Here is a 13,894-nt window from a genome sequence, read left to right on the forward strand (position 1 = left end):
CACTAGTCACCAGTTATATCACTATAATAGTATAATAACGCAGCAGTCACCAGTTATATCCCTATAATAGTATAATAACCCAGCAGACACCAGTTATCACTATAATAGTATAATAACCCAGCAGTCACCCGTTATATCACTATAATAGTATAATAACACAGCAGTCACCTGTTATATCCCTATAATAGTATAATAACCCAGCAGTCACCAAATATATCCCTATAATAGTATAATAACCCAGCAGTCACCTGTTATATCACTATAATAGTATAATAACACAGCAGTCACCTGTTATATCCCTATAATAGTATAATAACCCAGCAGTCACCAGATATATCCCTATAATAGTATAACACAGCAGTCATCCGTTATATCCCTATAATAGTATAACACAGCAGTCACCAGTTATATCACTATAATAGTATAATAACCCAGCAGACACCAGTTATCACTATAATAGTATAATAACCCAGCAGTCACCAGTTATCACTATAATAGTATAATAACCCAGCAGACACCAGTTATCACTATAATAGTATAATAACACAGCAGTCACCTGTTATATCCCTATAATAGTATAATAACCCAGCAGTAACCAGATATATCCCTATAATAGTATAATAACCCAGCAGTCACCAGTTATATCCCTATAATAGTATAATAACCCAGCAGTCACCAGATATATCCCTATAATAGAATAACACACTAGTCACCAGTTATATCACTATAATAGTATAATAACACAGCAGTCACCTGTTATATCCCTATAATAGTATAATAACACAGCAGTCACCGGTTATATCCCTATAATAGTATAATAACCCAGCAGTCACCTGTTATATCCCTATAATAGTATAATAACCCAGCAGTCACCAGGTATATCCCTATACTAGTATAATAACACAGCAGTCACCTGTTATATCCCTATAATAGTATAATAACCCAGCAGTCACCAGATATATCCCTATAATAGTATAATAACCCAGCAGTCACCAGATATATCCCTATAATAGTATAATAACCCAGCAGTCACCAGATATATCCCTATAATAGTATAATAACACAGCAGTCACCAGTTATATCCCTATAATAGTATAATAACCCAGCAGTCACCAGATATATCCCTATAATAGTATAACACAGCAGTCATCCATTATATCCCTATAATAGTATAACACAGCAGTCACCAGTTATATCACTATAATAGTATAATAACCCAGCAGACACCAGTTATCACTATAATAGTATAATAACCCAGCAGTCACCAGTTATATCACTATAATAGTATAATAACCCAGCAGTCACCAGATATATCCCTATAATAGTATAATAACCCAGCAGTCACCAGTTATATCCCTATAATAGTATAATAACCCAGCAGTCACCAGATATATCCCTATAATAGTATAATAACCCAGCAGTCACCAGATATATCCCTATAATAGTATAATAACACAGCAGTCACCGGTTATATCCCTATAATAGTATAATAACACAGCAGTCACCTGTTATATCACTATAATAGTATAACACACCAGTCACCAGTTATATCACTATAATAGTATAATAACCCAGCAGTCACCAGTTATATCACTATAATAGTATAATAACCCAGCAGTCACCGGTTATATCACTATAATAACCCAGCAGTCACCTGTTATATCACTATAATAGTATAATAACAAAGCAGTCACCTGTTATATCCCTATAATAGTATAATAACCCAGCAGTCACCAAATATATCCCTATAATACTATAATAACCCAGCAGTCACCTGTTATATCCCTATAATAGTATAATAACACAGCAGTCACCTGTTATATCCCTATAATAGTATAATAACACAGCAGTCACCTGTTATATCCCTATAATAGTATAATAACCCAGCAGTCACCTGTTATATCCCTATAATAGTATAATAACCCAGCAGTCACCAGGTATATCCCTATACTAGTATAATAACACAGCAGTCACCTGTTATATCCCTATAATAGTATAATAACCCAGCAGTCACCAGATATATCCCTATAATAGTATAATAACCCAGCAGTCACCAGATATATCCCTATAATAGTATAATAACCCAGCAGTCACCAGTTATATCCCTATAATAGTATAATAACCCAGCAGTCACCAGATATATCCCTATAATAGTATAATAACCCAGCAGTCACCAGATATATCCCTATAATAGTATAATAACACAGCAGTCACCAGTTATATCCCTATAATAGTATAATAACCCAGCAGTCACCAGATATATCCCTATAATAGTATAACACAGCAGTCATCCATTATATCCCTATAATAGTATAACACAGCAGTCACCAGTTATATCACTATAATAGTATAATAACCCAGCAGACACCAGTTATCACTATAATAGTATAATAACCCAGCAGTCACCAGTTATATCACTATAATAGTATAATAACCCAGCAGTCACCAGATATATCCCTATAATAGTATAATAACCCAGCAGTCACCAGTTATATCCCTATAATAGTATAATAACCCAGCAGTCACCAGATATATCCCTATAATAGTATAACACACTAGTCACCAGTTATATCACTATAATAGTATAATAACCCAGCAGTCACCCGTTATATCACTATAATAGTATAATAACCCAGCAGTCACCAGGTATATCCCTATAATAGTATAATAACCCAGCAGTCACCTGTTATATCACTATAATAGTATAATAACCCAGCAGTCACCTGTTATATCCCTATAATAGTATAATAACCCAGCAGTCACCAGGTATATCCCTATAATAGTATAATAACCCAGCAGTCACCAGTTATCCCTATAATAGTATAATAACCCAGCAGTCACCTGTTATAACACTATAATAGTATAATAACCCAGCAGTCACCTGTTATATCCCTATAATAGTATAATAACCCAGCAGTCACCAGGTATATCCCTATAATAGTATAATAACCCAGCAGTCACCAGTTATCACTATAATAGTATAATAACACAGCAGTCACCTCTTATATCACTATAATCGTATAATAACACAGCAGTCACCTCTTATATCACTATAATAGTATAATAACCCAGCAGTCACCTGTTATATCCCTATAATAGTATAATAACCCAGCAGTCACCAGTTATATCACTATAATAGTATAACACACCAGTCACCAGTTATATCACTATAATAGTATAATAACCCAGCAGTCACCAGTTATATCACTATAATAGTATAATAACCCAGCAGTCACCGGTTATATCACTATAATAACCCAGCAGTCACCTGTTATATCACTATAATAGTATAATAACACAGCAGTCACCTGTTATATCCCTATAATAGTATAATAACCCAGCAGTCACCAGTTATATCCCTATAATACTATAATAACCCAGCAGTCACCTGTTATATCCCTATAATAGTATAATAACACAGCAGTCACCTGTTATATCCCTATAATAGTATAATAACACAGCAGTCACCTGTTATATCCCTATAATCGTATAATAACCCAGCAGTCACCTGTTATATCCCTATAATAGTATAATAACCCAGCAGTCACCAGGTACATCCCTATACTAGTATAATAACACAGCAGTCACCTGTTATATCCCTATAATAGTATAATAACCCAGCAGTCACCAGATATATCCCTATAATAGTATAATAACCCAGCAGTCACCAGATATATCCCTATAATAGTATAATAACCCAGCAGTCACCAGTTATATCCCTATAATAGTATAATAACCCAGCAGTCACCAGATATATCCCTATAATAGTATAATAACCCAGCAGTCACCAGATATATCCCTATAATAGTATAATAACACAGCAGTCATCGGTTATATCCCTATAATAGTATAATAACACAGCAGTCACCTGTTATATCCCTATAATAGTATAATAACCCAGCAGTCACCAGATATATCCCTATAATAGTATAATAACCCAGCAGTCACCGGTTATATCCCTATAATCGTATAATAACCCAGCAGTCACCAGATATATCCCTATAATAGTATAATAACCCAGCAGTCACCAGTTATATCCCTATAATAGTATAATAACACAGCAATCACCAGTTATATCCCTATAATAGTATAATAACACAGCAGTCACCTGTTATATCACTATAATAACCCAGCAGTCACCTGTTATATCACTATAATAGTATAACACACCAGTCACCAGTTATATCACTATAATAGTATAATAACCCAGCAGTCACCAGGTATATCCCTATAATAGTATAACACAGCAGTCACCTGTTATATCCCTATAATAGTATAATAACCCAGCAGTCACCAGTTATATCCCTATAATAGTATAATAACCCAGCAGTCACCAGTTATATCCCTATAATAGTATAATAACCCAGCAGTCACCAGATATATCCCTATAATAGTATAACACAGCAGTCATCCGTTATATCCCTATAATAGTATAACACAGCAGTCACCAGTTATATCACTATAATAGTATAATAACCCAGCAGACACCAGTTATCACTATAATAGTATAATAACCCAGCAGTCACCAGTTATATCACTATAATAGTATAATAACCCAGCAGTCACCAGATATATCCCTATAATAGTATAATAACCCAGCAGTCACCAGTAATATCCCTATAATAGTATAATAACCCAGCAGTCATCAGATATATCCCTATAATAGTATAACACACTAGTCACCAGTTATATCACTATAATAGTATAATAAGGCAGCAGTCACCAGTTATATCCCTATAATAGTATAATAACCCAGCAGACACCAGTTATCACTATAATAGTATAATAACCCAGCAGTCACCCGTTATATCACTATAATAGTATAATAACACAGCAGTCACCTGTTATATCCCTATAATAGTATAATAACCCAGCAGTCACCAAATATATCCCTATAATAGTATAATAACCCAGCAGTCACCTGTTATATCACTATAATAGTATAATAACCCAGCAGTCACCTGTTATATCCCTATAATAGTATAATAACCCAGCAGTCACCTGTTATATCACTAAAATAGTATAATAACACAGCAGTCACCGGTTATATCCCTATAATAGTATAATAACCCAGCAGTCACCTGTTATATCACTATAATAGTATAATAACCCAGCAGTCACCAGGTATATCCCTATACTAGTATAATAACCCAGCAGTCACCTGTTATATCCATATAATAGTATAATAACACAGCAGTCACCAGTTATATCACTATAATAGTATAATAACACAGCAGTCACCAGGTATATCCCTATAATACTATAATAACCCAGCAGTCACCTGTTATATCACTATAATAGTATAATAACCCAGCAGTCACCTGTTATATCCCTATAATAGTATAATAACCCAGCAGTCACCTGTTCTATCACTATAATCGTATAATAACACAGCAGTCACCTCTTATATCACTATAATAGTATAATAACCCAGCAGTTACCTGTTATATCCCTATAATAGTATAATAACCCAGCAGTCACCAGTTATCCCTATAATAGTATAATAACCCAGCAGTCACCTGTTATATCACTATAATCGTATAATAACACAGCAGTCACCTCTTATATCACTATAATAGTATAATAACCCAGCAGTCACCTGTTATATCCCTATAATAGTATAATAACCCAGCAGTCACCAGTTATATCACTATAATAGTATAATAAAACAGCAATCACCAGATATATCCCAATAATAGTATAATAACCCAGCAGTCACCTGTTATAGCACTATAATAGTATAACACACCAGTCACCAGTTATATCACTATAATAGTATAATAACCCAGCAGTCACCAGTTATATCACTATAATAGTATAATAACCCAGCAGTCACCAGGTATATCCCTATAATAGTATAATAACCCAGCAGTCACCAGATATATCCCTATAATAGTATAATAACCCAGCAGTCACCAGTTATATCCCTATAATAGTATAATAACACAGCAGTCACCTGCTATATCACTATAATAACCAGGCAGTCACCTGTTATATCACTATAATAGTATAACACACCAGTCACCAGTTACCAGTTATATCACTATAATAGTATAATAACCCAGCAGTCACCAGGTATATCCCTATAATAGTATAACACAGCAGTCACCTGTTATATCCCTATAATAGTATAATAACCCAGCAGTCACCAGATATATTCCTATAATAGTATAATAACCCAGCAGTCACCAGTTATATCCCTATAATAGTATAATAACCCAGCAGTCACCAGATATATCCCTATAATAGTATAATAACCCAGCAGTCACCAGATATATCCCTATAATAGTATAATAACACAGCAGTCACCGGTTATATCCCTATAATAGTATAATAACACAGCAGTCACCTGTTATATCCCTATAATAGTATAATAACCCAGCAGTCACCAGATATATCCCTATAATAGTATAATAACCCAGCAGTCACCAGTTATATCCCTATAATAGTATAATAACCCAGCAGTCACCAGATATATCCCTATAATAGTATAATAACCCAGCAGTCACCAGATATATCCCTATAATAGTATAATAACACAGCAGTCACCGGTTATATCCCTATAATAGTATAATAACACAGCAGTCACCTGTTATATCCCTATAATAGTATAATAACCCAGCAGACACAAGTTATCACTATAATAGTATAATAACCCAGAAGTCACCAGTTATATCCCTATAATAGTATAATAACACAGCAGTTACCAGTTATAGCCCTATAATAGTATAATAACCCAGCAGTCACCTGTTATATCACTATAATTGTATAACACACCAGTCACCAGTTATATCACTATAATAGTATAATAACCCAGCAGTCACCAGATATATCCCTATAATAGTAAAACACAGCAGTCACCGGTTATATCCCTATAATAGTATAATAACACACCAGTCACCAGTTATATCACTATAATAGTATAATAACACAGCAGTCACCTGTTATATCCCTATAATAGTATAATAACCCAGCAGTCACCTGTTATATCACTAAAATAGTATAATAACACAGCAGTCACCGGTTATATCCCTATAATAGTAGAATAACACACCAGTCACCAGTTATATCACTATAATAGTATAATAACCCAGCAGTCACCAGATATATCCCTATAATAGTATAATAACCCAGCAGTCACCAGTTATATCCCTATAATAGTATAATAACCCAGCAGTCACCAGATATATCCCTATAATAGTATAACACAGCAGTCATCCGTTATATCCCTATAATAGTATAACACAGCAGTCACCAGTTATATCACTATAATAGTATAATAACCCAGCAGACACCAGTTATATCACTATAATAGTATAATAACCCAGCAATCACCAGATATATCCCTATAATAGTATAATAACCCAGCAGTCACCAGATATATCCCTATAATAGTATAATAACCCAGCAGTCACCAGATATATCCCTATAATAGTATAATAACACAGCAGTCACCGGTTATATCCCTATAATAGTATAATAACACAGCAGTCACCAGTTATATCCCTATAATAGTATAATAACACAGCAATCACCAGTTATATCCCTATAATAGTATAATAACACAGCAGTCACCTGTTATATCACTATAATAACCCAGCAGTCACCTGTTATATCACTATAATAGTATAACACACCAGTCACCAGTTATATCACTATAATAGTATAATAACCCAGCAGTCACCAGGTATATCCCTATAATAGTATAACACAGCAGTCACCTGTTATATCCCTATAATAGTATAATAACCCAGCAGTCACCAGATATATCCCTATAATAGTATAATAACCCAGCAGTCACCAGTTATATCCCTATAATAGTATAATAACCCAGCAGTCACCAGATATATCCCTATAATAGTATAACACAGCAGTCATCCGTTATATCCCTATAATAGTATAACACAGCAGTCACCAGTTAAATCACTATAATAGTATAATAACCCAGCAGACACCAGTTATCACTATAATAGTATAATAACCCAGCAGTCACCAGTTATATCACTATAATAGTATAATAACCCAGCAGTCACCAGATATATCCCTATAATAGTATAATAACCCAGCAGTCACCAGATATATCCCTATAATAGTATAACACACTAGTCACCAGTTATATCACTATAATAGTATAATAACGCAGCAGTCACCAGTTATATCCCTATAATAGTATAATAACCCAGCAGACACCAGTTATCACTATAATAGTATAATAACCCAGCAATCACCCGTTATATCACTATAATAGTATAATAACACAGCAGTCACCTGTTATATCCCTATAATAGTATAATAACCCAGCAGTCACCAAATATATCCCTATAATAGTATAATAACCCAGCAGTCACCAGTTATATCCCTATAATAGTATAATAACCCAGCAGTCACCAGATATATCCCTATAATAGTATAACACACTAGTCACCAGTTATATCACTATAATAGTATAATAACGCAGCAGTCACCAGTTATCACTATAATAGTATAATAACCCAGCAGTCACCCGTTATATCACTATAATAGTATAATAACACAGCAGTCACCAGGTATATCCCTATAATAGTATAATAACACAGCAGTCACCTGTTATATCCCTATAATAGTATAATAACCCAGCAGTCACCAGATATATCCCTAAAATAGTATAATAACCCAGCAGTCACCAGATATATCCCTATAATAGTATAATAACCCAGCAGTCACCAGATATATCCCTATAATATTATAATAACCCAGCAGTCACCAGATATATCCCTATAATAGTATAATAACCCAGCAGTCACCAGTTATATCCCTATAATAGTATAATAACTCAGCAGTCACCAGATATATCCCTATAATAGTATAATAACCCAGCAGTCACCAGATATATCCCTATAATAGTATAATAACCCAGCAGTCACCAGTTATAGCCCTATAATAGTATAATAACCCAGCAGTCACCTGTTATATCACTATAATTGTATAACACACCAGTCACCAGTTATATCACTATAATAGTATAATAACCCAGCAGTCACCAGATATATCCCTATAATAGTAAAACACAGCAGTCACCGGTTATATCCCTATAATAGTATAATAACACACCAGTCACCAGTTATATCACTATAATAGTATAATAACACAGCAGTCACCTGTTATATCCCTATAATAGTATAATAACCCAGCAGTCACCAGATATATCCCTATAATAGTATAATAACCCAGCAGTCACCAGTTATATCCCTATAATAGTATAATAACCCAGCAGTCACCAGATATATCCCTATAATAGTATAACACAGCAGTCATCCGTTATATCCCTATAATAATATAACACAGCAGTCACCAGTTATATCACTATAATAGTATAATAACCCAGCAGACACCAGTTATCACTATAATAGTATAATAACCCAGCAGTCACCAGTTATATAACTATAATAGTATAATAACCCAGCAGTCACCAGATATATCCCTATAATAGTATAATAACCCAGCAGTCACCAGATATATCCCTATAATAGTATAACACACTAGTCACTAGTTATATTCCTATAATAGTATAATAACCCAGCAGACACCAGTTATCACTATAATAGTATAATAACCCAGCAGTCACCCGTTATATCACTATAATAGTATAATAACCCAGCAGTCACCAGATATATCCCTATAATAGTATAATAACCCAGCAGTCACCAGATGTATCCCTATAATAGTATAACACACTAGTCACTAGTTATATTCCTATAATAGTATAATAACCCAGCAGACACCCGTTATATCACTATAATAGTATAATAACACAGCAGTCACCTGTTATATCCCTATAATAGTATAATAACCCGGCAGTCACCAGATATATCCCTATAATAGTATAATAACCCAGCAGTCACCTGTTATATCACTATAATAGTATAATAACCCAGCAGTCACCAGTTATATCCCTATAATAGTATAATAACCCAGCAGACACCAGTTATCACTATAATAGTATAATAACCCAGCAGTCACCTGTTATATCACTATAATACTATAATAACACAGCAGTCACCAGTTATATCCATATAATAGTATAATAATACAGCAGTCACCAGTTATATCACTATAATAGTATAATAACACAGCAGTCACCTGTTATATCCCTATAATAGTATAATAACCCAGCAGTCACCTGTTATATCCCTATAATAGTATAATAACACAGCAGTCAGACGTTTTAGGGTATGTGCACACGACGTCAATTACGTCTGAAATTACGGAGCTGTTTTCAGCGCCTGAATTTCAGACGTTTTTTCATGTACTCGGGTTTTTCGCTGCGGCTTTTACGGATGTAATTGGAGCTGTTTTTCATTGGAGTCAATGAAAAACGGCTCCAATTACGTCCCAAGAAGTGTCCTGCACTTCTTTGACTCGGCCGTAATTTTACTCGCAGTCTTTTGACAGCGACGCATAAAATGACAACTCGTCTGCACAGAACATCGTAAGACCCATTGCAAGCAATGGGCAGATGTTTGCCGACGTATTGGAGCCGTCTTTTCAGGCGTAATTCGAGGCGTAAAGCGCCTCCATTACGCCTGAAAAATGGTCGTGTGCACATACCCTTATAGTATAACACAGCAGTCAGTTATATCACTATAATTGTATAATACAGAAGTCACCAGTTATATCGATATAGTAGTGTAAAAACACAGCAGTCACCAGTTATATCCATATAATAGTATAATAATACAGCGGTCACCATTTATATCCATATAATAGTGGCGTTTTGCATGCTCAAAAGGCACTTAACAGCTCCGTGTGGCCTCAGCATATGATGCGCGGCTACGTGATTTTCGCGCAGCCGCCATCATTATGACACTCCGTTTGGATGTTTGTAAACAGAAAAGCACGTGGTGCTTTTCTGTTTTCATTCATAGTTTGACAGCTGTTGCGCGAATCACGCTCGTCCCATGGAAGAACTTCCGTGTGGCATGTATGATTTTCACGCACCCATTGACTTCAATGGGTGCGTGATGCGCGAAATACGCCCAAAGCACGGACATGTCGTGACTTTTTCGCAGCGGACTCACGCTGCGTAAAAATCACGCAACTGTCTGCACGGCCCCATAGACTAATATAGGTCCGTGCGACGGACGTATATCCCGTTCGTCTGAATAAGCCCTTATAGTAGAATAACACAGCAGTCACCAGTTATATCACTATAATAGTAGAATAACACAGCAGTCACCTGTTATATCTGTATAATAACAACACAGCAGTCACCAGTTATAATAGTATAATAACCCAGCAGTCACCAGATATATCACTATAATAGTATAATAACACAGCAGTCACCAGTTATCACTATAATAATACAGAAGTCACCTGTTATATCCCTATAATAGTATAATAACACAGCAGTCACTGGTTATATCACTATAATAGTATAATAACACAGCAGTCACCTGTTATATCCCTATAATAGTATAATAACACAGCAGTCACCGGTTATATCACTATAATGCTATAATAACCCAGCAGTCACCTGTTATATCACTATAATACTATAATACCCCAGCAGTCACCTGTTATATCCCTAGAATAGTATAATAACCCAGCAGTCATTCGTTATATCCCTATAATAGTATAATAACCCAGCAGTCACCGGTTATATCACTATAAGGGTATGTTCACACGACAGCGTCTGTAATGGCTGAAATTATGGGGATGTTTCCGCCTGAAAACATCCCCGTAATTTCAGCCTTAACGGCATATGCAGGCGCTTGAACGCCGCGTCCATTACGGACGTAATTGGCGCTGCTATTCATTGGACTCAATGAATAACGGCTCCAATTACGCCCAAAAGAAGTGACAGGTCACTTCTTTGACGCGGGCGTCTATTTACGCGCCGCCATTTGACAGCGGCACGTAAATATACGCCTCGTGTGAACAGACAAACGTCTGCCCATTGCTTTCAATGGGCAGATGTTTGTCAACGCTATTGAGGCGCTATTTTCGGACGTAATTCGGGGCAAAAACGCCCGAATTACGTCCGTAATTAGTGCGTGTGAACATACCCTAATAGTATAATAACCCAGCAGTCACCGGTTAGATCACTATAATAGTATAATAACCCAGCAGTCACCTGTTATATCCCTATAATCGTATAACACAGCAGTCACCAGTTATATCACTATAATAGTATCATAACCCAGCAGTCACCGGTTATATCACTATAATAACCCAGCAGTCACCTGTTATATCCCTATAATAGTATAACACAGCAGTCACCAGTTATATCACTATAATACTATAATACCCCAGCAGTCACCTGTTATATCACTATAATAGTATAATAACCCAGCAGTCACCAGTTATATCACTATAATAGTATAATAACACAGCAGTCACCTGTTATATCACTATAATAGTATAATAACCCAGCAGTCACCAGTTATATCACTATAATAGTATAATAACACAGCAGTCATTCGTTATATCCCTATAATAGTGTAATAACCCTTAAGTCACCTGTTATATCACTATAATAGTATAATAATACAGCATTAGTCAGTTACAGTATGGTTTCTACATTGTGGTAACACATGGCTGCAAATATGAAACGCTACTAAATAATAAAAATTTTTATTGTCTTCACGTACATAGGTTGCTATGTGACGCCCATGACGAAAAAAACCTAAGTGTAAGCAATGATGCTCTTGGGAGACAAGCAATTCTACAATTTCCAATCCCAAATTTTGAACGTTTACCATGGAGATTTGTGTTGTCCCGCGTTTTTATAAATCTTATTATCCCCGGTATTTCAGATATACATTTAGATGAAATGACAGCTACAGGTTCCATTGACTTCTACGAGAGGACTAATGCTGTAATACATTCCTCCAAGAGATTTATCGAAAACGTACTATGGGCAACTGCTCCAGTTATCATGTTGCTTTGAATTTGCAAAAGGGCATCGGAAACACGAGCTCTGACTTCTGATTGGTTGCCACAGACGACCGCACCACTTTTTCTTTGCACCAGTTTTGATAAATCTCCAGTGAATTTACAAAACATAATATCCATAGATTTCTTACCTTCCAAATCCAGAAATTGTGAACGAGGCCTTTCACTAGCAGGTTGTTTTTAGTTTTTTTTTTTAAAGATACATTTAAAGAAACAGTAACCCTAAAATTGAATAATAAAATAAAAGAGAAGATAAACTTTCTTACAAACCTGTTTGGGGGTGAAGTTTAGTTTTCTGAAAGAGTAACTGCAAAACTTAAAGTGTCAGAGAGACATATCAGAAGTTTTTATTCGGTGGGGGTCTGGATGTTTAGCCCCCACCATTGTTGAAACGAAGCTGCAAAAGCGCTCAGCTGAGCTCTCTGTACCTTCGTCTGTGATCGGCGCTTTTCCTAAGGCGATGTTCACACACTAAAGTAAAAACAGCTGTAAAATACGGACCGGTTTTCTACGAACGTTTTTAGAGACGTTTTTCTAGTCAATGAAAAACTGCTCTAAAAACAGCTCAAGAAGTGACATGCACTTTTTACGGGACGTCAGAACGAAACGCTGTTTTTCACATTGAAATCATTGGGCAAATGTTTTGAGGCGTTCAGGCGTTTCAGCCGTTTTTCGTGGCATTTCCAGACCGAAAAACGTCTGAAAATAAGCCGTGTGAAGATACCCTAAGGCTGGAGTCTGGTTCATAGATGTTTTTCGTGAGCCGGCTTCAGCCTAACGTAGAGCATTGATCACAGTTGACAGAGCGATATAGGGGTGGGGGAGGGCATTCTAAGTATACCTTTTGTTTCGGTTATGCAAGTTGCACCACCAAGAGAATTTTTTTTTATTTCCCAGCATGCCGCAAGCCCCGCCCCTCTGAGTGATGGCTCTAGCTGTCTTCTGATTGGCCGCTAGAGCG

This window comes from Rhinoderma darwinii, chromosome 5 (assembly GCF_050947455.1).
Source record: "Rhinoderma darwinii isolate aRhiDar2 chromosome 5, aRhiDar2.hap1, whole genome shotgun sequence".
NCBI classification, from domain to species: domain Eukaryota; kingdom Metazoa; phylum Chordata; class Amphibia; order Anura; family Rhinodermatidae; genus Rhinoderma; species Rhinoderma darwinii.